Source organism: Pseudonaja textilis, chromosome 8 (assembly GCF_049901715.1).
Source record: "Pseudonaja textilis isolate UNSWEBS1 chromosome 8, rPseTex1.2, whole genome shotgun sequence".
NCBI classification, from domain to species: Eukaryota; Metazoa; Chordata; class Lepidosauria; order Squamata; family Elapidae; genus Pseudonaja; species Pseudonaja textilis.
Window position 1 is genome coordinate 34066351 of NC_141997.1, and position 25580 is coordinate 34091930.

General features: G+C 37.0%; 1 long non-coding RNA gene across 1 annotated transcript in view; it reads right to left on the minus strand.

Annotated features, from left to right (window-relative positions):
- Positions 1-20031, minus strand: part of LOC148125170 (uncharacterized) — a 39634-nt gene extending 19603 nt beyond the window's left edge. Inside the window, exons 1-2 of the long non-coding RNA XR_015744509.1 lie at positions 19912-20031; positions 11661-11759 (exon numbers count right to left, since the gene is read on the minus strand). This is a non-coding gene — a long non-coding RNA (uncharacterized LOC148125170). The remainder of the gene's footprint in view (positions 1-11660; positions 11760-19911) is intronic.
- Positions 20032-25580: the final 5549 nt, after the last annotated feature.

The window sequence follows — 25580 nt, forward strand, 5'->3', positions numbered from 1 at the left end:
TTTTCTGGTCTGTTGTACATTTTATTTGAAACTGTGGGTTTTAGTTTTAAGCTATTGAAAGTTGTTTGGAAATTGGGAAGCCTATAAATTAAATAAGATAATTCTAAGTAAATAAACAAACACTGTTAGTTTTGCACAATAATGTTCAGCGCTATAGGAGAGACTGTTAATCACTAGTGGAAATGTGAGATTTGTATGTGAAAAAACAGAATAAATATTCTAGAAAAATATATTAACTTATTATTGCAGATATGTCTTTTTTTATTTTTTAAAGGTGCAAATCTGCATTTGCACTCTGAATGGTATATATTTTCTGATAATTAGCTTTCATTGCTGGGAATGGAAAAAAAGTATTTCATTTTTATATGACTAAACAGCTGTTCAAATTAGGCACATATTTAGTATGATAACTACACTCTATTCATTGGATATACTTCCTTTACATTTAATTGTAAATATGTTATTTTACACTCTAAACTAATATGGAAAGGGGGAAATTGCTTTCAATATCTAGCAGTATCTAATAAAAATAGTAATTATAATATGCTTTTTCACAGGGCACATTTTTCTATATGAGAAATCACTGTTTGCTCTCACAAGTGGGAAATGAAATTAATGTAGAAATTATCTTGTTCTTCTGAACATTTGTTTACCTCTTTCTTCATAATTTTAAAACACTTTGTGACAAAAATATGTGTCTGGGAATTCAAAGAAAGCCAAAGGCTTGAAGAGTCATAAATCATCATAAAGTAAGCTTTCAGGACTTTCAATGGTTTTTGTTTGATGTACTTTCAAAATTTAGGAATGACAGACTTGTTAGGTAAGGAATGCCTAATGGGATTTAGGTTGAGAGGCAAGCTGAACAACAAACACAACATTTACATATGGCATTTGGTAAAACAGAGATGATACATTTTCAGGCACGACTGTTTCCTTTAGTTTAAGAACCATACCTTGGAGTGATCTGATCACAGCATCAAGTGCTTTCTGAATTGTTTTCCCTGTGTAGTGCATTCAGTGAGTAGGATCCAAGATGAGAACACCTGGTCTTTCTCTCATCTATCCTCAGATTCCTGGATTCTCCACTGAGATTGAAGCTGACAGCACAAATATGAGCAGTATAAACAATCAACAACTCCTTACTTTCAACGTTGTTGTCTTTGAAACAGACATCAAGGAGTCCATGGAATGATAGAGGAAGAAGAGGTGACAGCTTTAATTGCCCTGGGCTATAGCAAGAAAAAGTGATGCGGTGGCTCAGTGGCTAAGACGCTGAGCTTGTCAATCATAAAGGTCGGCAGTTCGGTGTTCAAATCCCTACCACCGCGTAACTGAGTGAACTCCTGTTACTTGTCCCAGCTTCTGCCAACCTAGCAGTTCTAAAGCATGTAAAAATGCAAGTAGAAAAATAGGGACCACTTTGGTGGAAAGATAGCAGCATTTCATGCCAGCCACATGACCACGGAGACATCTTTGGACAGTGCTGGCTCTTCAGCTTTGTAACGGAGATGAGCACCACCCCCTAGAGCCAGAAACAACTTGCACATAAGTGTGAGGTGAACCTTTACCTTTATAGCAAGAAAGTTGCATCTTGAATTATACAGAAAACATTCAACAATTTTATAGAGTATGTTATAGTATTAAATTAAGATTCTTCTCTAGCCTTTGTTGTATATAGAGAGCCTCCATGTTTAATCCTAGCAGCATGGTGTGTGCCTGGAAATATTTGCTGAGTTTCAGTCAGGAGCCTGATGCATTCAGTGTCTTTTTATTGCAGACAGCTGTTCCAAATGTAACATTATAAGGTTAGAGATGAATGTGTTACTGTACATACCAATAATGAGATTGTGTTGGATATTCGGAGAAGGGTCAGAAAGCAGATAATGCAGGCTTCTCATTCAGCATGTATATACAACTATAGTAATGCCCTTGATAACATTTGCTAGATAAAAGCAGAAAGGCCAGTCTCCAAATTAACAAACATGCTTCATTTTTATTATGAAAGTTGCAGCTCTTCTATTTCAGTTCCACAGCTTCAACAATTCAGATCTAGAGGCTCTGAAAAGATAAGGACTCCTGTCTCTGCCATAGAGAAGGGGTGGCAACAGGTAGGTGGTGATCAGAGACACCTCACTTAAGGGACTGGAGCAGCAATTTGTCAGTCTGTAAAGAAGTATCTTCTGCTTTCCTGATGTTCACTTTCTTCAACTCCACTGACAGTTATCCCTTTCTATTGAACCCCATGGGAATAAATGAAATAGTCTGATACCGACTAGAAGACAGTGCAAGGCACTATTAAGTGCCATCTGGCAAAGTAAAAGAGCTGAGAGCACAGCTGGTGAGTTTTCTTCATTCCTTCTTATTGAGGAATGTGGTTTGGAAGAAAGAGAAGAACACTAGAAGTGAACACTGCCTACATAGATGGTGCCCAATAAAATAATTCGGATTCTTGCTTAAGGGAATACCTTTTCAAGATGAGGGACTCTTAGCAAAAGATGAGCTGGGCCTTTCAAAAACCCAACTGAAGAAAGCATTTGGAAGGTGCTTGGATTTTAAACTGAATCCTATGACAGAAGAGACTTCAGAAAATACTGTCCTGTTAAGTACAGTGAAGGGAAAATACTTGGACTGTTTGCTCCCTGCAGTGCAATATCTGCTTATCCAGTAAGACTCTGTAGTCTTTTATTCAACACCGTTTCAGAGCAGTCAAAAATAGGCCTTATCTGCTGGTGCCGCTCTTCTATAAAACACACCAGGAAGATTGGAGAAGCTCCAAAAATTTTAGAATTCAGGAAGGCCTGTTGTTCTAGAAATCTAGTTTGAAGTACTTAGTGCTTATCTGTAGTGGAAAGTGTTTGCTTGGTGCAACAGGATTAATGATTATTAAGTACTGATATTGTTGTTTAACCTTGTAACAGACAAAATTTATTCTGCTACATTCACTGCATTGAAGTAGTTTATAATCCTGAGTAACAAATACATTAAACAAAGAACAGAGAGTTGAAGGCACCTTGGAGGTCTTCTAGTCCAACTGCCTGCTTGTTGTGGTTAGCCGGCAGCAGGTGCAGATGGCTGAGGAAAGCGAGGATTCAGATGAGGGGCCAGGACCATTAGGGAGTGGACTGCTGCATTCAGAGATTGTGGGGGCTCGCAACAGTGATGAGGAGTTTCCCAAAGAGCCTGTGCCAAGTGTGTATGCACACAGGAAAGAGCAGCTACAACAGCACAGGCAACTCGGACTTCCGGTTTGAGTTCCTTCAGTGGCAGACAGAAATCTGTGATTGTGCATGGTTTCGGTCTGGGCTCGCCGCTGGAGCTCCCCGAGCCGCCTGGTTTTGGGGCTAAGCCACCCCATAGAGGTGGTGAAGAGGGGGGAGACAGCCAGCAGTGTTGAGGAGAGCCACATCTCTCCTCCTCAGCTGGCCATTACTCCCTTTCCCGAGGGCGGTTGCAGCGGTGGTCAGAAATGGCCACCTCAAAGAAGAACTTGACCGGAAAAGAATGTGCAGGAGGAAGATAATGCCATGGAATGTGTTGTTTTAATTACATATATTTATATATTTTTTCTTTTTTTAAGAATATAGTGTGTATTTTAAGAATGTACCAAGAAGAATCCAAATGGAAGTTATGTATTATATTGAATGTTATAACTTTAGGATTTATAGTGAAGCCTAAATAAGAGTTAAATTGATAAACTTAAAAGATATAAAGGCGTCATACTCCAATCAGTAACTACAGGAGAAACTTTGTTTAATGAGAAAAGATAATAGATAATTGAAACAGGACAGACAAAAAATATAAATATAATGATTTGAATTGAGATGAGATAATTAAAATAAAATTGAGAAAATTAAAAGAAGGGAGAAGCTATGCAGAAAATGTAAAACAGTAATAAAATATGGAATAGAACATAAAAATGAGAATGAAATTGAATTTGTGTCTGTACGAAGAATGTAACCCGGGATTACGCTACTTTCAAAACTGACTCCTGGTTAGTGCAAAATCCCATTCTTTCACCACCCCACTAACCTGCTTTCCAGCTCCATTCTCCTGTGCAGGGCAACAAAAGAAGACCCAGCCGATCAGCTGGGACTCAGGAGGCAGAGAATAGATGGGGGCGGGGCCAGTCAGAGGTGGTATATACTGGTTCTCTGAACTACTCAAAATTTCCGCTACTGGTTCTCCAGAACTGGTCAGAACCTGCTCAATACCACCTCTGATTGTAAGAAGAGAAAATGGATACAAGTTTCCCCCCTCCCCCCTGGAAACACTCAGGAAAATCTGGACCCAGTCTTTAGAGCACAGAGGTCTATAGAGATAATAACATTGTCAGGGCTCCAACAAATCCACCCTCATTCAAATTAAAAGTCTCTAGCCACATGTCAGAAAAAATAAAATTTATTTATTAGAAGTGACCATGTTGGTGATTAGCTGTGTGCAGCTGATACTAAATTACATCATACATTTTCCCCTTGACCCTGATCTCCCCACCCCACCCCCTGGATGTGACTTCTTCAATGGGACACATCTATCTCCAAGAGTCATCCATCATGCTCTCTAATAACCTTCTTACGCTCCGACAACTTTGTGCTGCCGGGGTGATTATCTAGGCATTTTAGGAATGCCTTATTTCCCCCCACTCCCTTTTTCTGGCAGCTAAAAAGACCAGAGGAGTATCTTTTTAGTTGACAAACATTGCTTGCACAATCATCTAGATGTTTAAACTGGATCTGGCATTTCTATCAATCTGTTGAGATCATCCCAAGGATCAAGGTTAGGCAGATGTTGCTGTTTGATGGCATTGAAGGTCTAATTACTCTTCTGAGTAAAACTGCCCTTTGCACTTGACCGATGTGATTTTTGTCAATGGTGATAGGATTCAAATGGTACTCCAAATGTTTTGGGATTGCACTCTAAGTACTATCTTTGTTTACTTCTGCCACAGTCATTCTACTTCTATTTGAAGGTCTTTGTGTTTTATGACATTTTCCAGTTCTTCATCTTCTCTTCTACTGTCTCTAGATACTGCAATGTCTCATATCCAGCCTTAACAGTTGTTAAATCTGGGGTGATATGTGACAGGTGTTTGTCTGTTTGAATTACAAAGTTCCTGAGCATTTTAGCTTCTTTGTTTTCTAGTACTTTATGTATTTTGTGATCCCACCAGTACTTGCTTGCAGCAAAAGATATTTCTTGCAGATACTCCAATGCATCATGTTTCTATTTTGTCATGCCATTGTTTGTAGTCAGTCTGTGCAGTCTTCTTGTGGCAACTAACTAGGTAGTCCACTGTTTCTTCAGCTTCTTTACAGAGGTAGAATTTGCTATCTGCTGCTGTCATATCAACTCTGACTTTGTATGCATTTGTTATTAAGACTTGGTCTTGTGCAGAATTAGCTTCTTTGTCTCTTTCTTCAACTTTCCTGCCCTTAGCCATTACAAGATCTTGTTATGTGCTTTGCTTGACATTTTTTTAATGCACTGGCCATGTGATACTTGGCCCTTCCATGTCTCTTATCTGTTCTTCATTTGGTCTTTCTTGAAGGCCAGTTTCATCTCTCAAGTTCTCCATAGTCTTCCCTGGTGTATTAGTTTTAGCGCATAACATCTTCAATGTCCTTCCAGTGCCCTTTTCTTCTTCTTCAATTGTTTGTTGTACTTGCAACATTTTCCAGGGGAAAGGTAGGGATGGAAGACATGGCTCATTATTTTTCAGATTTTCCTATCCAAAGTTTTAGTTCTGCTTGAGTCCAGTGCATTATTCCAGCTATATATTTAATGATTGGAATTGCCCTGGTGTTAATTGCATTGATGGTATTACCTCCAGATAATTTGGACTTTTAAGTTCTTTTACACTTTCATGCTCTACTTATTACAAACCTTCTTGACTTTAGTGTGTTTGACCTTATAAGCTTGAAAGAGATCAAGGTATTCGTAGTGATCTTTTTTACCCACTCTTAATATTATTTCCATGGTGCACTTGATTACTTCAATTTTCAATATTTTCCCCATATTATTGGTAAAAGGGCGTATTGGTCCAGTCTAAACTCCATTAAGGTATCTTGGCTGTGTATTGGCCAGTGTTGGCCAGTGTTTTTATTTCAGTTGGTATTTTTCCATATACTATAGCTATAGTTTTTCCATTTAAAGGAGATGGGATAACCTGACAGATGTTTTTGATGTTTGACAGACATGGCCTGAATTGTTCAGTATTGTTGGCAGAGGAATCAATTCAATGTCAAGTAGCATTGGTGACATTGAGCTTCCTGAAATATTTCTCTCTTGATATTAAACTGTCCCTAACTATCACCATTGACCAGCAACTTTGTCTTCCATTGTGCCATTTATTTTTGCACAACTTTCTGACGTTTCTATTGATTCATCTTTTTCCTAGGCATTTGATCATCCAATCATGTGGCAGAGAGTCAAATGCCATCTTGTAATCAATCCATGCTGTACTCACATTGGTCTTCTTTCTCATACAGTATAATTATTATTTTATAACTTTATAGGAACTTAAATTTGGGGAAATATTCTAAGATTTCCGCTTAATTTAGCAATGCCTAATTCTCTTCGAAATGCTTGGAAGTTAATTTCAATTGATTTGTTTGGCATCTAGCCCCAGACCTGAAATTATGTGCTAACCACACATCCATCAAGAATTTACTTAGTGAATAACAATCACACGATATGTCTGATGACTTTTACCTGTCAACTCAAATTGCCTGCAATTACATTCCACACAGCTAACAGGTTGATGGAATGTAATCTTAAACATAAAGCCAAATTTAAAATAGATAAAAAGTAGTTTCCCTGCTTCTGAAAGCTACATTCTTTCTCTCTTTTGGGGGCTTTGTACTTTCTGATAATTCTTTTAATGTCACAGATGTTAATCACTTCTTTATTCTTTTGTGGTTCTAAGAGAGGACACCATAAATCACATAAGTTACATTAACACAAAGACTGGGTCAAATGGATATAATAAATCAGCTTCAAAAAGACCTTTAGTCTTACTAATTCTTCACATTTGTTCTATGGATTTTGTTAGATTGATTGAGGCTTTAAATGTAATCTTGTGCAAAATAATTTAAGCTTTTGTTAGGCTGTCATTAGTAAGGAGTTCTGAGATTCCACACTCCTAAAGATGTTAAAGTATTCAAGAGAACAATTAGCCGACTTTGACGGCAGATGGATATCAGATAGATTACTTCTTGTGGATCAGGCCTGCAATGTTTTGATTCAACAAATCTTCTCCACTAAGATTCAAGTTAGACCAAAAAATGTGGGATTCTTCTGCCAAGCACATTTTGTGATTACTTCTCAAAAAGCTATTTAAAAAAAAACTTATATTTAAAGTTTTGAATAGAATAACAAAAGGAGTATAGTGAAGGATAATGGAGAAGAGTGTTGAAAATTCCCACAATTAGATTTGGGCATCTTCTATTTAGAATTAAAGTTTTGTTGAAAAGGTGGACAGCCTTAATTTTCATTAACAAATCATTAATTAAAAGCAAGCAATGTGATAAAACAGTTAATATTTCCTATATTAAAGAAGAATACTTCCTCTATAAAAGAAGGTGCAATTAGGTCTTAAGAAAAGAATCATCAAAGGCATGGAATCTCCAATATTTATGTTCTTAATATGATCATTATATTTTCAATCAAGGTTTCCAAATTCTCAAGTCCCATATGGGATAGCAGATGATTTGATGGAGACCAGGAGCAAAGATAAGCAGGTGTGATCTTATTCATGGCTGGCTGAAAAATGATTGTTGCATTATAATTTATGGAAAAAAATATTTCAGTCGTACAATTATATAAAAGGTAAGTCTGATTTCTGGTGATTTAATATTTGAAATTACAATTTTCGGTTTATCCATAGTTATATCTTCTATGAACATATAAAAAACAATAAGCATGTTCCACTCAAAGTTCTATCTCTTGCTTTAAGATGAGTCTAATCAATGATCTAAGCTATTCTGCTTAGAACGTTGATTAGACATATCCTTTGTCTATCTTATTACAAGATACAAACTTAGAGAACTAGGAAAGAACACCTCTAAAGTATCAGCCTAAATAAATGATTTTACTGTCACACTTCTGGTACTAGAAGTGCTTCGCTACTGCTGAACTGCAATACTTAACACTTACTGGGTAGGATGACTTAATATTTCCCAGAGTAATCACATGGTAGAATGTTCTAGCTTCAAAGTACTCTGACTTTTTAAAAGTTTTATTAAATGCCATCTTCTTTTACATTTATACACAGGTGGACAAAAAAAGAAAGATTCTTCATGTGTTGGAAAGACTGAAGATATTTAGCATCACCAAATCTTCCTAATCTATCTATTGCACAATCTATTGCACCAGTTTAAGATAAAGCCAAATTCTAATAAGGTGTACATATTATTTTTAATGTCGTTGGAATGTTCATCTGATGTAAAGTAGGTATTCCCTTGTGACACATGGAAGTGAAAATTGGCCTTTGAAGAAGCCATAGAAGAAGAACACTGATGATTTCTAAACTCTGGTGATGGAGAAGGCAACTTCCATCAATACTGTAGACAGCCAAGACAACAAACCAAAAGTTCATTGAACAAATCAAGTTTCAGTTTACCTGCCTGGAGGAAAATTATGTGAAGATCTAGCTCTTTAGAGAGGGTTTTGGGAAAGACGAAAAGAAAGAAAGAAAAAAGAGTGATAGATCAACGCAACTGGAAGTGCATAGTTGGATCAACTCAGCTGGAAGTGCATGTTGGAAGACCTACAAAACCAGGAAGGAACAGATCATCATGGAGAAAATATATTGATGTGATTACTAAAATATGTCAGTGACTTAATGGCACATTATCAATTTTTGCACGAGCCAAAAAGAGGGCTGTGAAAATATTTACAGACCCCTCACATCCCGGACATAATTTTTTTCAACTCCCACCCTCAAGAAAACACTATTGAGCACTGCACACCAGAACGATTAGACACAAGAACAATTTTCCCCCAAACTCTGCTAAACAAATAATTCCCTCAACACTGTGAAACTATTTACTAAGTCTGCATTATTATTACTATTAATCCTTTCATTCTTCCTTTCATCCATCCCCTTCCACTTATGACTGTATGACTGTAACCTTGTTGCTTGTATCCTAACGATTTTTAATTGATTGTTTCCTAGTATGATTTGATAGTTTATAGTACCCTATGACTATTACTAAGTGTTGTACCTTATGGTTCTTGACTCTTGATGAATTTCGTCTATGTATACTGAGAGCATTTGCACCAAGACAAATTCCTTGTGTGTCCAATCACACTTGGTCAATAAAGAATTCTATTCTAAAAAAAATTCAAATAGGACAATGCTATTGTTAAGAGTAATTGGCCAGCACTGGCATTTTTTAATCTGCACTAGTTTCCAGTACAATTGGGGATGAATTTCAAAGTATTGAAATACTCAGGTTATTTGAAGCATCATCTCTTCTTCCTTAAAAGCCTGTCCACAGTGAAGATCAGCTTTTATCTTTTTCAGATTTCCTTTTAAATAAGTTGAAGCAGATGGTCCCTAAGGAAATGGCTTTTTCTGTAATGCATCACTTATAGTGAGATGTTCTGCTTAGAAATACACTCTTGGTGCCAATATTGAAATCTTTTTGGAAGCATATGAAGACATTTATATTTTCTAAAGCTTTTGCAGATTAAAAAAAATGCTTTAAGTGCAGGGCTTGACAAGCTGGCATCTTTCAAATGTTTCAGATTTAACTTCTATCAAATGGACTAGTGAATACGAAATAATTGTGGATGGCATTTGTTTGCTTGTTATTGTTTTTTTTTAAAAAAATACTTGCCAGAATTAGGTATCCAAAACATCAAGAGTTATACACCAAAACACATGGAGAGAAAAATACCTTTGTGTTTTTTTCTCCCCAGTTTTTTGATATTATGGATACAAATACTGTTAATATTGTGTTGTTCTTTTTTGCCCTTATATCACCCAAAGCATTATTGAAAATGGGCAGCGATAGCCCAAGTTTCAGTGGATAAATATTATTCTTGAGGAATCAGAAACATAAACTGTCTGTGAATGTTTGATGGTTGGATATACTGTATTTTTTCCCTAAAAAGCTCCATTGTGAACAAAATTGTATTGGCTTGGAGGTTTATGAAGAAATATTTAAAAATGGAAGCAAAATGGCATCTTGGAATCTTCCCCCTGCCTTCTTTGTGCATTACAAGACTTCATCTATATCTTTGTTTCTGACCTGTCTTGGAGGAATTTAGACTTTATACCAATGAGATCTTGTTCAGCGTTATATTATCAAATGCTAAAATATCACTGGTGCTTATCTCATACTACCTAGCCAAGAGTGCACCATGAAAGATGAAGTAGAAAACCAAGAGATATTTGGTTTATTAGTTCTGCCTGCCTGCCTGCCTGCCTACCCCCCCTCATCTATCTATCTATCTATCTATCTATCTATCTATCTATCTATCTATCTATCTATCTATCTATCTATCTATCTATTGTCTATCTATCTATCATCTTATACAGGGGTCACCAACCCTTTGGGACCACTAAACTCATAATTTTAAATCCTGTGGACCACTAATAAGAATTTTGACTGACGGTGACTTGCTGACATTGGTGGGAAAGTCGGTCCCATATTCCAGAGCTGCAGTAGTTACAGGACTAGCCTATGCAACAGCCTGCCATGGATGAGCTGCTCCAGGATGACCAAAGGGCCAGTCTTGTGACTACTGCAGCTGTGGAATATGGGACTGACTTTCCCACCAACGTCAGAAAGCCACCTCAGGTTGGATTTCCCTCCCCCATCATTGGTCTTATCTTCCAGTTCCAGCTCACATAGCTCTACTCAAGGTAAGGTTTGTGCTTGGCTGAAGGGTGGGGGCCAGTGGGTGGACGGGCCATGTGGGTAGCACAGCCTCGTGTTCCCACACAGCCTGGATTAATTGCTTTGGAGGGGGGGTGCTTTGGGGAGGGATTTCTCTGGTGACCACCAAAATTTTCTCGTGGACTACCAGTAGTCCGCAGCTCACCAGTTGGCGACCACTGATCTATTATCTATCTATCTGTTATCTCTGTCTCTCAATATCTTGTATTTATGTGTACACACACACACACACACACACACACACATTACTATTTTATACAAAAAGGTATAAAAGCTGGGGTATGCTCATCTAATCTTTGATGTGTGTACAAATGGCTTTCAGTCTACATTTTTAGCTAAGAAAACCTCATGAATGAAAAGGCCAAGGAAGTTAATAACCAGCTTTTCAATGTCTCTGGAAGGTTCCTTTTTCTGTTTTTTCCTTTTCTGCCACTCAGAGTTTGTTTCAAATCAATTTTCTTTCTTTCTTTTCTTTTTTTTAAAGAAACCTTTGCATTTGAGGAGGTGCTGGTGTGGGTTTAAGGGGCAAAAGGATTTCCTCTTAAATTAGATTCTTTGGCATAATCTAAATCTTATTCCTTAAATGGGCCTTGACCAGTTTTGCTTTCAGTAGGCGGGATTTGACATGCTCCATAAAAACTGGCATATACTCAAGCTAGTAAAATTAGATACTTTAAACAGTTATCTATCAGCATAGTTCTAAAAAATGTTTGAAATCCAGGTGTTTAAACTCCCTAGGAAAATGAGGCAACTTACTTTTTGAAGTGGACTCATTGATTGGACAAAACCATGTGCGCAGCCCCACAGCCTTCTCATTTCAAGTCAGTTCCTCTCCAAGCAGTGTTGGTCATAAATCTATGAGGGTAATACAGTATGTAGTTAGGTAAGACTAGTGTAGTTCTGAAAGTATTGTAAATGCTGTACAATGAACCACATAATAGAATCATGTATATTTCCTTGAATGAGGATCACCTGTGAATCACTTTTCTTCGGGAACAGAGGTCTTAGTAAAAGTAAGTAAAGGAAAACCATGAACAAACAAATATGGAAGTATGTGCTTTTAGAAAACTTGGCTTGATCACTTTGAATCATTATTATTTTTAAAAATCTACTTGGGTTCTGCTTATTTACACTTTTATTCAAAGACTTCACAGTTTGATCCTGTTCTAGCTGAGCATCTGTTAACCAGTGTAATTCTCTACATCTTGCAATTCCTTGGGGCATCTTAGGCCTTTGATGTCTTAATTGCTCAATATTGTACAGCACAACTGTTAGACACTTTTAATGCCATTTAAAACAGGATGTGTGCTGTGGAGTAGCCAGTTGTGATTTTGATTTCTATTAAAAAATTGGTTAATATAAATATAATGCTATTTTTCCCCTCTTTTTTCCTCAATGTATATAAGTAGTTCAAACTAATAGTTTAATTCCTTCAGAAAGAGTCACGAAATATAAGTACTTTCAGCTTCTTAGTCATAAAATGGAACAAACTCACTTATTAATGCATAAATCACTTAATCACATAAATTTTGGGCTCAACTGTGGTCATAAGTTGAGGACTAACTGTAGTGAGCTGATTGTATGCATAGTTGGCATGGAAGCATCCGTGCTGGTATGCTGTTTCATTTGTGAGTGAAAATGGTTTTCTCTGAGATGCTGTGGAACTGTTTGTTATGTTTAATGCTATTTTATTCAGCAGCATCAACAATTGGTAAGGGGGGGCAGAATCTTAACTTTTCCTTACTCTCTTTTACTACATTATTGGCAATTATCCTTGTCTTGATGTATATAGTAAATGCTCCTTTTTTCTGGCAATAATTTGCTTCTACAGATTTTTCTCATCTTTTTTTCAGATCATTAATGTATCAATTGTTCTTTTTCATACATTCCATTAGCATAATTCAAAAATTGTGTGAATTTTGTGGCTTTTGTTCTAAGCCACTTTCCTCTCACCCTCTTTTCTTTCATTCTATAATTAATTTATCTTCTATTATTTTTCTCCAATTTTCTTGATGTCAGACTGCTTTCCTTTTCATTTAATTTACTACTTTCCTTTTCCACTATGTCCAAAGGCCCTTGCAATACAATGAGCAACCAATCTCTCCCACTTATTCCAGTCTTTATCTCTATATGATAAATTAGCAATTAAATCACTCATGGTTTAGGTTTCTGTTCATTTCTTTGCTTTGTGCATATGTTCGTGTGCATGTGCGTATGCTTAATCCACTTATTTGAAACAAAACTTTTTCTTATTGAACAGTCATGATTCTCATGTATTTGGGGTTTCCAAATGCCTGGTAACTTTTTCTGTAGCTTCTTGTCTTACTCCCACCCATTTGCGCCATCTAGGGTAATATGTTTTCCCTCCTATATTGCCTTTATTCAAAATACATTTTTTTTTCTCCCAAGGTAATTCCTGGTTCTTTCTGTGTCACTAGGGAGCAACATGTGGTTATCACTAACCTATGAATTCCTACTTTTATGTGTCATACAATGACCAAATTATACCAATCCATACTTGGAGCATTGGTTGTTAACCAGGGGTGGGATTCAAAAATCCAAGCAACTGGTTCACTGCCCAGTTGCTGGGTGGGCTTGGGCATGGTGGGTGTGGGCTACTGGAACTTCTGGGAGGGTCATTTTTCACCTTCCTAAGGGTCCAGAGGCTTCCCTCGGGCCTCTGAGAGGGTAAAAATAGCTTCCCATGGTCTCTGGAAGCTCTCCAGAAGCTGGAAACAGGCCCATTTCTGGACTTCTGGTACTTCTGGAAGGCCCATTCCCCCCCCACCCGAGCCTCCGCATGGACCCTGCACTAACCTGCATCGAAAATGGGCCAAGTGGAGACTCCTGGGAAGGGAGGGGCAGGGTGGGAGGGGCTGCTGGTCGGTTCAAATACCTGTTCGGTGAACCAGATGCAAATTTAATATCCAGATTGCCTGAACCAGTCCAAAATGGTGGAATCCCACCCCTGTTGCTAATTGTAAGAAACTTTGGAACAACTATGACCTGGATGATTGAGAATCTCCATAGACAACCATGCCAATAACTTGTATTTTTCCAAATGACATGTTTTATGTCAAGTCTCAAAAAATATATGACTGCTTAAAGAGTCAGTTGGATAAAATTATTGCAACTGCATGGGTGCTTCACTTGAAGTCTGAAAAAAAGAGGGGTTGTTGTAATCCAGAGGTGTCAAACTGGAGGCTCACAGCCCAGAAGCATCGTGCACAGGCTACTCCCATCCCAGCTCTGCAAATGGGAAAATGGTTGTGAAACATCACGTGATGGCAACATGATGCCACGAGTTTGACACTCGTGTTGTAATCTAAAGCATGCTCATGGGATGTCTAAATCATTTTTGAGGTATGCGTAACCATATCATGAGCATAGTGGAGATGTTATTGAAAAGAGTTCAAAGTCTTTCGTATATTCTGATGGGAAAATTTCAGTTTTTGTTTTAGTGTTCTTTTGAAATAATACAAACTGTTTATATGCTCTTGTGACATGGAAATATGTATTTGCTTTTCCTTAGAAAAGTAGTTTACTTTTTTTAAATGCATAAGTTAAATAATCATAGCAATACTTCACAGGCATGAAGTATAGTTTAATTAATTACTGTTTGTAGATGTGAAAGTGCTTATAATTAGCAATTATTCTTTCGTGTGCTCCATTGAAAAAAGCAAATTTCTGCAATTAAAGATCAAGATGGCTCACTGCTTTCCACAATTTATGGGTTTTAATTAATTAGAAAAATACATTTTATATAGAAGGTCAAATTCAAAGGAATCGTGTGTGCATAGTATTACTTATATGTTGTGCTATTGCAATAAAGATCATGGTACTTCACACCCAGATCAATGAGCTAGTTGATCTCTTGCATGACTTTTTCTTTTAAAGTCATAGCTTAAAATTCAAACCAAATCATGCTTTTTTGTGTGTAATAACTCTGGTTAGGTATGGAAGAGAAAACATAAATAAATGAAGCTAAATTATGGCAGAAGTGGTACGGTAGTCATAAGTATTAAACAGATATTAAGGAACTGGATAAAATTATCTTCTTAACCATGAAGTAATTCAAGGAATTAATTGTGACCTGTAAAGCCCTTCATGGCTTGGAGTCTGGTTATCCAAAAGTGAAAATATAGATCTGACCTTGGGAAAGAGGAAGAACACAAAGATCCATTGATGGAGAAGACAACTCAACTGAAAGTAGAAACAGCAAGAAAAAAAAAACACCTCAAATTGACCTTCCTTTGACTTTGCTTTGTATAAGACCAGGCATTCCTAGACTTTACTCTCCTTTTTCTGTTACTTGCTCTTGGCTGCTTCTAAGGGGTTATATTTAAGGATCGTCATTCTCCCATTCTTTCAGTTGATCTGATGTGAACTGGCAGAGTAGGCATGTTTTGTCTACCATTGTTTATACAATGCCATCTAATGAGATCTAGTGGACAGGCCTTCTGAAATAGTATCCCACTAGAAGTTCCTGACCCTGCTGTATTTTAATCATGAAGCCCAGACTTTCTCCCACTGTCTACGTTAAGATGTTTTTCAACTGAGGCAGTTTGATTAACATATCAATTTATTAATGTCTGGATTATCACCTTTCATTTTTGCACACATTATATTGCTTGCTTTTATTTAGTATGCCACCCAGAGTCATTCTCAGTTGGGCAGCCTATACATTTGAGACATAAATATATTAGAGGGAGGGAGGGAGGGAGGGAGAGAGAGAGAGAGAGAGAGAGAGAGAGATGATAGTTACATAAATATTACAAAAATAGTTAATAAACTAGTCAATTAGTTAATATAGTTCACATTTTTTATACATTTGCTAACCCATTTTCTGATATTTTCTGGACAAACCATGGAGAAAATGGTAATTTGAAGGATTTCTTTCTGAGGATCTCTGTATACCTTTAAAGACACTATGATTGAGGTAGTAATGGTAGCATGATAGCCTTTCTGATTTATGCCTGTACTCATAGGTCCCTGAATTATTTCCCACTTTTTATTATTTCAGATTTGGTGTTTAAAGTTGTCTATACATTATAACCTTATAGGAATAAGACACTGGCAAAAAAATTGCCCCAAGAAGAATGCCCTTCCTTTTGTGATCTAAATATATACTCCTCGAAACCTTGAGTTTGTCTTAGAGATTCAGAAAATACTATCAGCAACAATCTGTTTCAATCTAAAAGGATTAATACCTTTTATCTTATAAACTCCCTTAGAGCATCATTCGATAGGACCTAGAAGAGAGAAAGTTTTCTGCCATGGAATCTGCTTTTTGAAACATCTTTACCACCCTACCAACCTGGAGATTATATTATCCCCAACTCTTTTGGCCATTTCTATGGTCTTGAAGACTTGTCAGGTTATGGGCATAGGAAGTCAGAATGTATGGCCAATCCCATGTAATGATTATGCCCATGCTGCTTGTAGTTTTATCTTAGCTGCCAATTATGTATTTATGTTGTAATTATATTGTGTTTTCCTAGATTCAAAAGGCACCATGATAAGATGTCCATAGAAACTGAAATAAATAAAATAAAATAAATGTAAAAGGGCAGAAAGTATGGAAAGATATAAACTTGTGACTGATAGTTTTAATTTTCTATTAATTATTAGAGCACTTTTTTTGGGGGGGGGAAACAATAGTGCATCTGGGATACAAAACATCAGCTTATTATCTGGTATCATTTGTGCATCAAAAATCTAATCCTCACCATAATTCCCAAACTGCTGCATGTGTCTGAATTTTTGTAGAATGCTAGCCTAAAGGCATTTATATACAATTTTTAAAGAACTCTTCCACCAAACAACAAGCAAGATGCAAATCCCTTTCCCCCAGATTTTATACACTTCTCTTAGGAAAAAAACAAATCTTCCCAGACATTAAAACATCCCCTCCTGTCTTTTCTGGATCTATCTGAAGAAAAAGCTACAGATTTAAATTAGACTATCAGGTAATTTTGTTCAGTCTGAATTTTTAAATGAATTGTTTCAAATAATACTTTCCAAGTGTTGGGTGAATTGGAATATATCCTTTGATTTGTACTGATGGATTATGTGCCATCAAGTCATTTTTGACTAGCCACCACACAGATTTTTCCCAAGATAATCGATCTCTAATCTCAGATCTTACAATGGCATTAAATATGTTTAAATGAATCTGTGAGACATTTCTTTACACAATACACTATATAGAACTACATTTATTTAATGAAAGGTTGTGCTCAAAAACTAACGTGAATTTTCTTCTTTTAAAATATATTGCAGAATGGAAACTTGATGGAATGGACTTTTAAGTGAGTTCATGAACATCAATTGTGTACCCCAACTTACGACTTTACACAGCTCATCGACAAAACTATTTGGACACAGTGAGCAGAATTTGTGTTTCGTTTTTTAGCTAACTGGGGCCAAACTGTAGAAAATGGACTTCACATTTATCAGTCTAAAATGTGAAGAGACACAACCATAGCTATTACTTTATTCTAATTTTGTTATCGAGTAATAATCTTAAAAGTTCTTTCTGCACCAACTAGAAAGCTCGAACTGCCCAAGGAGCTGCTGATACAGTTATACAGAGGAATTACTGAGTCTGTCATCTGTACCTCTAGAACTGCCTAGTTTGGTTCTGCAACCCAACAGGACAAACTTCAGACTTCAGAGAGTAATTAGGACTGCAGAAAAAACAATTACTACCAACCTGCCTTCAATTTAGGACCTGTATACTGCATGAGTCAAAAAGAGGCCTGTGAAAACATTTACAGACCCCTCACATCCTGGACATAAACTGTTTCAACTCCTTCCCTCAAAATGATGCCAGAACAACTAGACACAAGGACAATTATTTTCCTGAAAGCCATCATTCTGCTAAACAAATAATTCCCTGTTCAACTATTACAAAGTCTGCACTACTATTATTGTTAATCTTCTCATCACTCCTTATCACCCATCCCCTCCCACTTGTGACTGTATGACTATAACTTTGTCGCTTGTATCCTTGTGATTTATACTGACTGTTTCCTAGTGTGATTTGATTGCTTATTGTACCCTATGACTATAATTAAGTGTTGTAACTTATGATTCTTGACTCTTGACGAATGTATCTTTTCTTTTATGTATACTGAGAGTATTTGCAGCAAGACAAATTCCTTGTGTGTCCCAATCACACTTGGCCAATAAAGAATTCCATTCCATTCCATTCCATTCCATTCCATTCCATTCTATTCTATTCTATTCTATTCTATTCTATTCCATTCCATTCCATTCCATTCCATTATTTTCTATCCTAAAATATTATATTGTGTCTCTTTTGGTCCAGACTTGCATTGAAAGAGGCTATCATCCTTGGAAACATATTATATCAACCAATGAAAAGGTCATGACTGTTTTCCAATTTGTCATATTAGTCAATGGGGGATTTTTTCCCTTTCTCTCTCATATTTTTGAACCAGCTGAATTGAGGCAGTACTTCTGACCAGCTTGAAACAGATCATATTTAAAGTGGACCAAGATTGAACTGATGTGTACGCTTTAAATTGAACCTTCTCTATGGTGACATTTCTGTGTGTCATAGTATTCTCTCCCCTTATTCAGACATACATTTATACTTTCACTATGTACGGTAAATTCATTCATACTTTCCAAATTAGAAGTGCTTGACAAAATTATCAGGCAGCCATAGATCAACTAGCAAAATTTATATAAAGTTACATAGAATCATAGGTTTAGCAGGGACCTTGGAAGTCTTCTAGTCCAATTTGCTGCCCAAGGCAAGATACTTTATACCATCCTGGCAAAATGGTTGTCCAATCTTTTCTTGAAAACCTCAGAGCATCCGCAATTACAGGCATTCTCTTCAAAAAAATATGAAAAGTTGTTGAATGGCATCCTGGTCTTTACTCTTTAGCTCAGGCAAGATCAATGTACACAGTGGAAGCACATTTTTTGCAGAGGAAAAAAGGGGGAAAAGTTTTTAAAAATGAGGGTAGAGAGAATAACATTGAAATACAAATGCACTTAAGAAAAGGGTGTGCTGTAGACTTTCTTCTAGTAGGATCACCAAATTCTATTTTATGACAAATATCACTGTATAATATGTGTGAACAAATACAAAATGTACAAAATGGTCATTAGAATCATTTGGACTGACTTTCCAAATTGAAGCAAACCCACCATTATGCTTCTCTATAATGTTCATGGTCAAGAATATGGGAAGTACATCATGATATGCTATTTCAAAATACATAAATTAAAAAGGTTCACAATCAGTAAAATTTAGTCCCATCTCTGTGCATTTGTAGTTGAAATCACCCTTCAATAAAGGCTTTGTGTCATAGTTCTGAGCAATGAACCCAACAGAATCAGGACTCAGAACCTCCATTCAGGCTTAAAGAACTTTTACTGAGTACAACAGATCAGCACTTAGAAAATGAAGCTAGCTCTGATTAATTCACATGCATCAGATCATTGAAAAGAATAGAAACCTCCCACCCCCCTCAGGTGTCTTGGGTCCTGATAACCAATCAGTCCAACAGTAGCTCCCCGTCGGTCTCCTCAGATGTTCACATGTTGAGTCTGGGTTGATGTTTTGTCTAGTAGGCTAAGGCACTGCATTCCAGTCCTTTCTAACTCCCCCCGCCCTCCAATAGTGGCAACTAAGAAACGAAGCAGAACTAAAAACGGCTTTGGCCAAAGTTGTTTCGAAGTTGACACTTTGCTTATGAATTTAGGAAATGCTGCTCCCGTTTGCTGCTGCTGCTGGCTTGTTTGTTTTTAAACTCTAGTTTCTCCGAATGTGTTCAGTGACATAATTTCACCAAGAATCATTTTCTTGGTTTTATGTATACAACATTCATAGCTTTACTGATTTAGCAATTAGCCTGGTAAAATTGAAAATGGGGCATATTCTTTAACAGCAATTGCCTTAATAAAAAGGTTTTTTTTTTCCCCTTATTGGTAGAACTGAAATAAACACCAGAATTATTCTACTTACATTATTGCGATAATTCTGAAAAAAAAGTGATAAGGTTGTTGCCATTCTGTAGTTCTTCTCTATGAATCTTAAGAGAAAGCACCAGCAGGTTTTCAAAATTAAAACCAAAATAAAAAATAAAATAAAATGACACTGCAATACAAAATGATTGTTTTTGAGCAGACGAGCAGGTTTTCTTTAACTCTCCTTCTAATTTTAACACATGCTTCTATCAGGAATTTCCAAGCTGCTTGATCAGGAAACATCTGTCATGCTACACATCTTCTCACATCCGCTTAAATGTCATCAACAATGAAAACCTCTTCTTTTTTTCTGAGATGGCAATGCCTGCCTATGACCATCTGCTTTCCCATATGTTGTTCAAGTAGTTATATTTTCCAAATATTTTCCAAATTTATCTATAGAAGAGAGTGGCTTTTTTGCATTGTTTTAACCTTATTGCATGCCAAGCAGAGGAAGCGGAGAGAAAGGAGGAGAGTTTAACTAAAGTTGCTTCATTGTGTGAGATTATTGACTGTCAATTGCCACTTAATTGTCAAATTGTTTCTTTGCTGCAGGCAGGGAAAGCTAGTGATTGTGCCTCATCACAGGAACAGGTACTGTGAATCTTTTCACAGATTCAAAAATCTTTTACAGATTCACAAATCCTTGATTTGTTCCCAATAGTTTCTTTTGGTGAAATAAATTTGCTTTTGCCTATTAATCACAGGGCAGCAAAGTAATGCTTAGAATTGTTCTGACTCACACCTCGTTCCAAGGAAACAAAAACGAAACAGAGGTAACAGCAAAACCTTTTAATGATTCTTTACGAATTCTGTTCCTTCATGGTTAAAAGCCTGTTTCAAACTAATTGTCTCTGATAAGAACGAGCCTTGCCAAGGTTGTTCAAGGCTGCCAAGAATACTATATAAAGTTACTAAGAAATATTTCAAACACAAAGTCTCCAGACACCAACCGAGATACTCCGAATGTCCACAAGGCTTGAGTACAAAAACTTCTTTGCTTCCTGCAAAGAACTCTGGTTTCTCAGCTGGCTTTTATCTCTTAAGGGAGGGGCCATTACATTGCAGCCTTACTCCTGAGTTGCCCATGCTGCTGCAGCTGCTCTTTCCTTTGAGCAGCCCTGCATGCACGCACACTGGGCACAGGCTCCTCAGGGGCCTCTTCATCACTTCTGCCAGTCTCCACAATTTCCAAAGGCAGCATTCCACTCCCTGATGGTCCTGGCCCCATTTCTGTATCACACACAGGCCCCTCATGTGAGTCCTCACTCTCTGAGTCCTCAGCCGTCCACACCTGCTGCTGGCAAACCACAACAAGGATCTACATGGGTGCTTAAATCTGGCTCATGGAGCCACCCTGGGAACAGTGAAGGTCTGGCCCATGGTGCCTCTGCCAGTGAAAACAGAAAGCTGGCAGAAGGTTAGAGGAAGTTGTCCCAGCTGAAAATGGAGTTCAGGAGCCTGTTTTTGCTGGCTGAGTGCTTGGGCCACCACAGATGCCCCTGATATGAGTGGCATAAAGCTGGCCTTGCTTACCCTGGCCATAACCACTCCAGCCCCTGAGGTCAAACACAACCCCATTGCAGCCCCCAATGAAATTGAATTTAACACCCCTCTGCTAGAGGTTCTATAGATACAAGAGATATTGCTGATATATGCTGGCTAATTGAAAAAGCTTAGAGTAAAGAAGATGCTATGGACTTCATTAATGCATTTGATTAAGGCTTTTAATTGTGTTGTCATTTTAATTGATCACATGGCCGGAGAAACAATTCAACCACATTGAATTGCATCTTCTGGCATTAGAGAAGCAACCACAATTTCCCCAAATTTCATTCTTTCGAGAATCATAGATCCTGGAGTTTGGGCACATTCTAACAGTCAGCCATTTAAGGTACCTTGGTTCAAGAATTATTGCCTTTTGCCCAGTTAAAAGAAATGAGAGTTTGAGTAGAAGAATTTTTTTGGTCTGGTTCCAAGACAGGTTACCCTATGGGGGAAAAAACATGCAGGACTATTGCTAGAAATAGAAACAGAATTTTATTTGAAGAAGCAGAGAGCAAAATGAAGCTTCAGCAATCTGAAGGTGGCCGTCAGTTTGGAGAGCTGAGAGTGATGGTCATTATGGTGACAATGGGCTTTGATTTGGATGTACAAATTAAGATGTCCTTGCCATGAGGAAGTGTGAATTCCAGAAGGAATGTGGTTTCTTACTCAGTGTGGTGATTTCAGATATGTAGATCTTTCCCTGGCTGTCAATTTTCTTTTATGAGGCAGTCTAGCACTAAAGTGGAGTATTGACATAAAAGATTACCCTTATCTTGAGGGTTCTGTTCCATATTTAATCAATTTCAGCCTAAGGATCAAATGCAGGCAGAGTTTTCTTTGTATCAGGTTAAAAGAAAGTGGGGATGAGGGAAGATCAGGGTGTCTATGAAGATTCTCAATCATCCAAGTCATGGTTGTCCGAAAGGTACTTTTTCAAAAGGCAACTGGGCTTCCTTTGTTTTTCCTTTAAGACACTTTGCTTCTCATCCAAGAAAAACAAAGAAAATCTTTTGAAAAAGCGCCATTAGAATGAGCAGACTTTTATCTTCCAACAGTAGTATATAGATATACTATGGAATTTCTGATTGCATAAAATACCTACTTACTGATTGACTGGACCAGTGCAGATTACATAACATCATGAATTTGATGTCATGGAGCTCTGATGTTTGTGGAGTTGGACTATAATCTTAAAACCATTCTCCAAAATACTCTTTCTATCTCTGGGTATATGTGTATCTGTGAGTAGGACATGGGACTTCTGAATTCTTTTTTAAAAAAACATGGTCAATTCTCATAGGAATCAAAATCAGTTGGGCATTTATAGACATAGGTTTTTTTGTTTTTATCTTTGAAGTTTGGATTATTAGAATATGCAATGCAATATGCGATGTAATTTTGGGGTATTAAATGGAAGTGTCATAATTTTTAACAGTTATGGCTTGAGGAGGTCACAGAGACTAAAGAGAAAGGGAGATGGGACCTCCTAGGAATTAACAATCAGAGGCAGATAATTTGAGCGATTAAACAACATACAATTCTCTGTAGAAGACAAAATTACTAATTTACTGAAGCCAGTCACAAACAGAATGAGGTTTGGGTTGATAGCCATATCAACAAAAATTGCAGATATTTTTGATAAATTGATGAGCTGATAAGCCAGATGTTCCCAAAATAGCAGAATTTCTAACTGTGGCAGGTCAGCAGCCATATAGTTTTGTGTAAGCATTTTGCCGAATCCAAAGTTAGTTATAAGCATTGGTGACAAATTTGAAGAACCTCCTGTATCTAAGGAGCTTTTACCTTAAGCTTATTACAGCATGATGGAGCAACTTGGAATGTTCTCACAAATTGAAAAGTAAACAGTCAACTTGCAACTTTAGACAACTGAGAAATTCATTAATTAGAAATCAAATTGTGTGCATTTGGAATGCTACAAAACTTAACCCATTTTTTTTTTTTACAGAGGTGCAAGTTATGACAAAATACACAGGTAAATCAAGTTATGAGAAAATGATGACAGAAGTTTCTCTAACCATTAGTAATTCTAAGATAAAGAATTACTGTACATTCCAGCTCCTGGTTTCTCTTGCAAATATTCTGGAGCTAAAAAACTGGGATCAGTTTCAATTTGTGAACTCTGATCAAATGGTCTCTTATAGCTGTCCATAGCTACTCATGGATCTGATTCATCTGTGTTGCTATGGACCACACCATCCCTAATTTCATTTTGGGATGGGGGGTATTCTCAAATGTCTGTGTAGTAGTCAGGGTTCCGACGGATGCCCTAATTCAATATGTGTAAGTAAATTCAATTTTTCAATTTAATCAATATCCAAAAGTTAATATGTGAGAACCATGCCAATTTCAGAAGACATAGCATATTTAATTCTAGTGGAGTAATTTTTTTTGAAAAATATAAACTTATTAATATAGAATCTCTGAATTTTATTCCCATGGTCCCCACCTCTAGATCCACTGTCTCTTCTTAAACTGAATTCCCCACTTCTACCTGGTTTTACAATGACTCATGGTTAATTAAATTCTTTTTGAGATGAATGACCTGCACCCTATATCTAATTAGCCTCTACCTTAAGCTTTTTAGAAATTATTGGATTATTAAAAACAGGTGAATGTAATCACTGATGTTCCAATGAAACTGGCATGAGGTCATTTCTCTGCTGTACTTTCACTGTTTTTCCTCATACAATAAAACTAACTAGGTAACTCAGGTAGTTTTATCAGGCCATAGCTATCATGACTTTACCAGTTGATTGACAGTTGAGTCTCTCTGGCTCTGACAGAGGAACAGAATCCCCTTCAGACATGGGTGTCAAGCGTGATCGTGTCACATGACATATAGTTATGTATCACAATGTTTTTTGCCTTTGCAGAGCCAAGGTGGGCATGGCCTGTGTATTGTGCATTTGGCCCATGGGCTGCCAGTTTGACAGGCCTGCTTTAAGATAAGGGAAATCTTTTATGTCAATACTTCACTTTGATGCCAAAATATTTTTTCTCATTAAAAAATATCCACAGCTAGGGAAAGATCTAACATATCTGAGAGCACTCTACAAAATAAGGATCTTTCTTCTGAACTTCACATGTTCTCTTGGGCAAGGGTATCTTAATTTGCACATCCAAATTTCTGGCTGAATGTTTCTACTGAGAGTGTGACAGTGTATAGCTTAGGGATTTGTACAACACATTAGCCAGTCTCCTTCATGTAATCAAGGACATCATGCTAACAGAGTATGTTTTTTTCAGAATGGCAGCCCTTTCATTTGTAGAACAATGAGATGAGGAAAATCAGAAACTTGGAAATTTGTCTAGGGATGCTCTAGTGTTTTTTAGTTAATTACAGTGACTAGGACAAGCCTAGTTTAGCACTTAAGCAGGCTGTCGGAGTCATGAGGCCCTTGTCAAAGAAAATGAACACATTGCCCTTTTTGTTTTGTTTTGTTTTTGTCTCATTAAAGGAGTCTTCCTTTTAACTGAGATATCAATGGTTACTTGAAATGAAAGCAGAGTGTATATATTGTAGTTTATAATTAATTAACTGTAACCCTGGCTCCTTTCCATACAACATTCAAGAGGTCTTACTGTTAGGAATATAAGTCACCTAACAGGTATTTGGGTTAGAAATATATAAACCAGGATAAACATTTTAGTACTATATCTGTAAGGGAATGCAAGAGTATGCAATTGGGTGTGGTTTCTCAAACAGCCATAAAATGGGGCCAGAAACCTGGTTTGTTTAGTCTTAGTCTCAGAAGAGAGAGTCTGAGTGTATCTCTGTTTCCTTCTGTTGGAAAGTATTGCTGTTCCTCCATTTCTTCTAATTGACTGATATTACTGGATTTAATGTAAGTCTTACTGAACTGTTTTTTGACACTGGACTTTGATATTTGGATTATCCCTGGATTGAAACCTGACTGATTTAACTTGTGAATGACTTTGGATTGCTTATTTTGGACTTTGCTTAAAACTTTCTGGAAGTAAAAACCTACATTTACTGTACAGTGTATCTGTGTGCTCTTTGTATATTATTAAACACTACTCTCAAATATGTCTCCCTGTATGCGCTCATTCTCCTAACGGGGAATTACCTCAATTTAA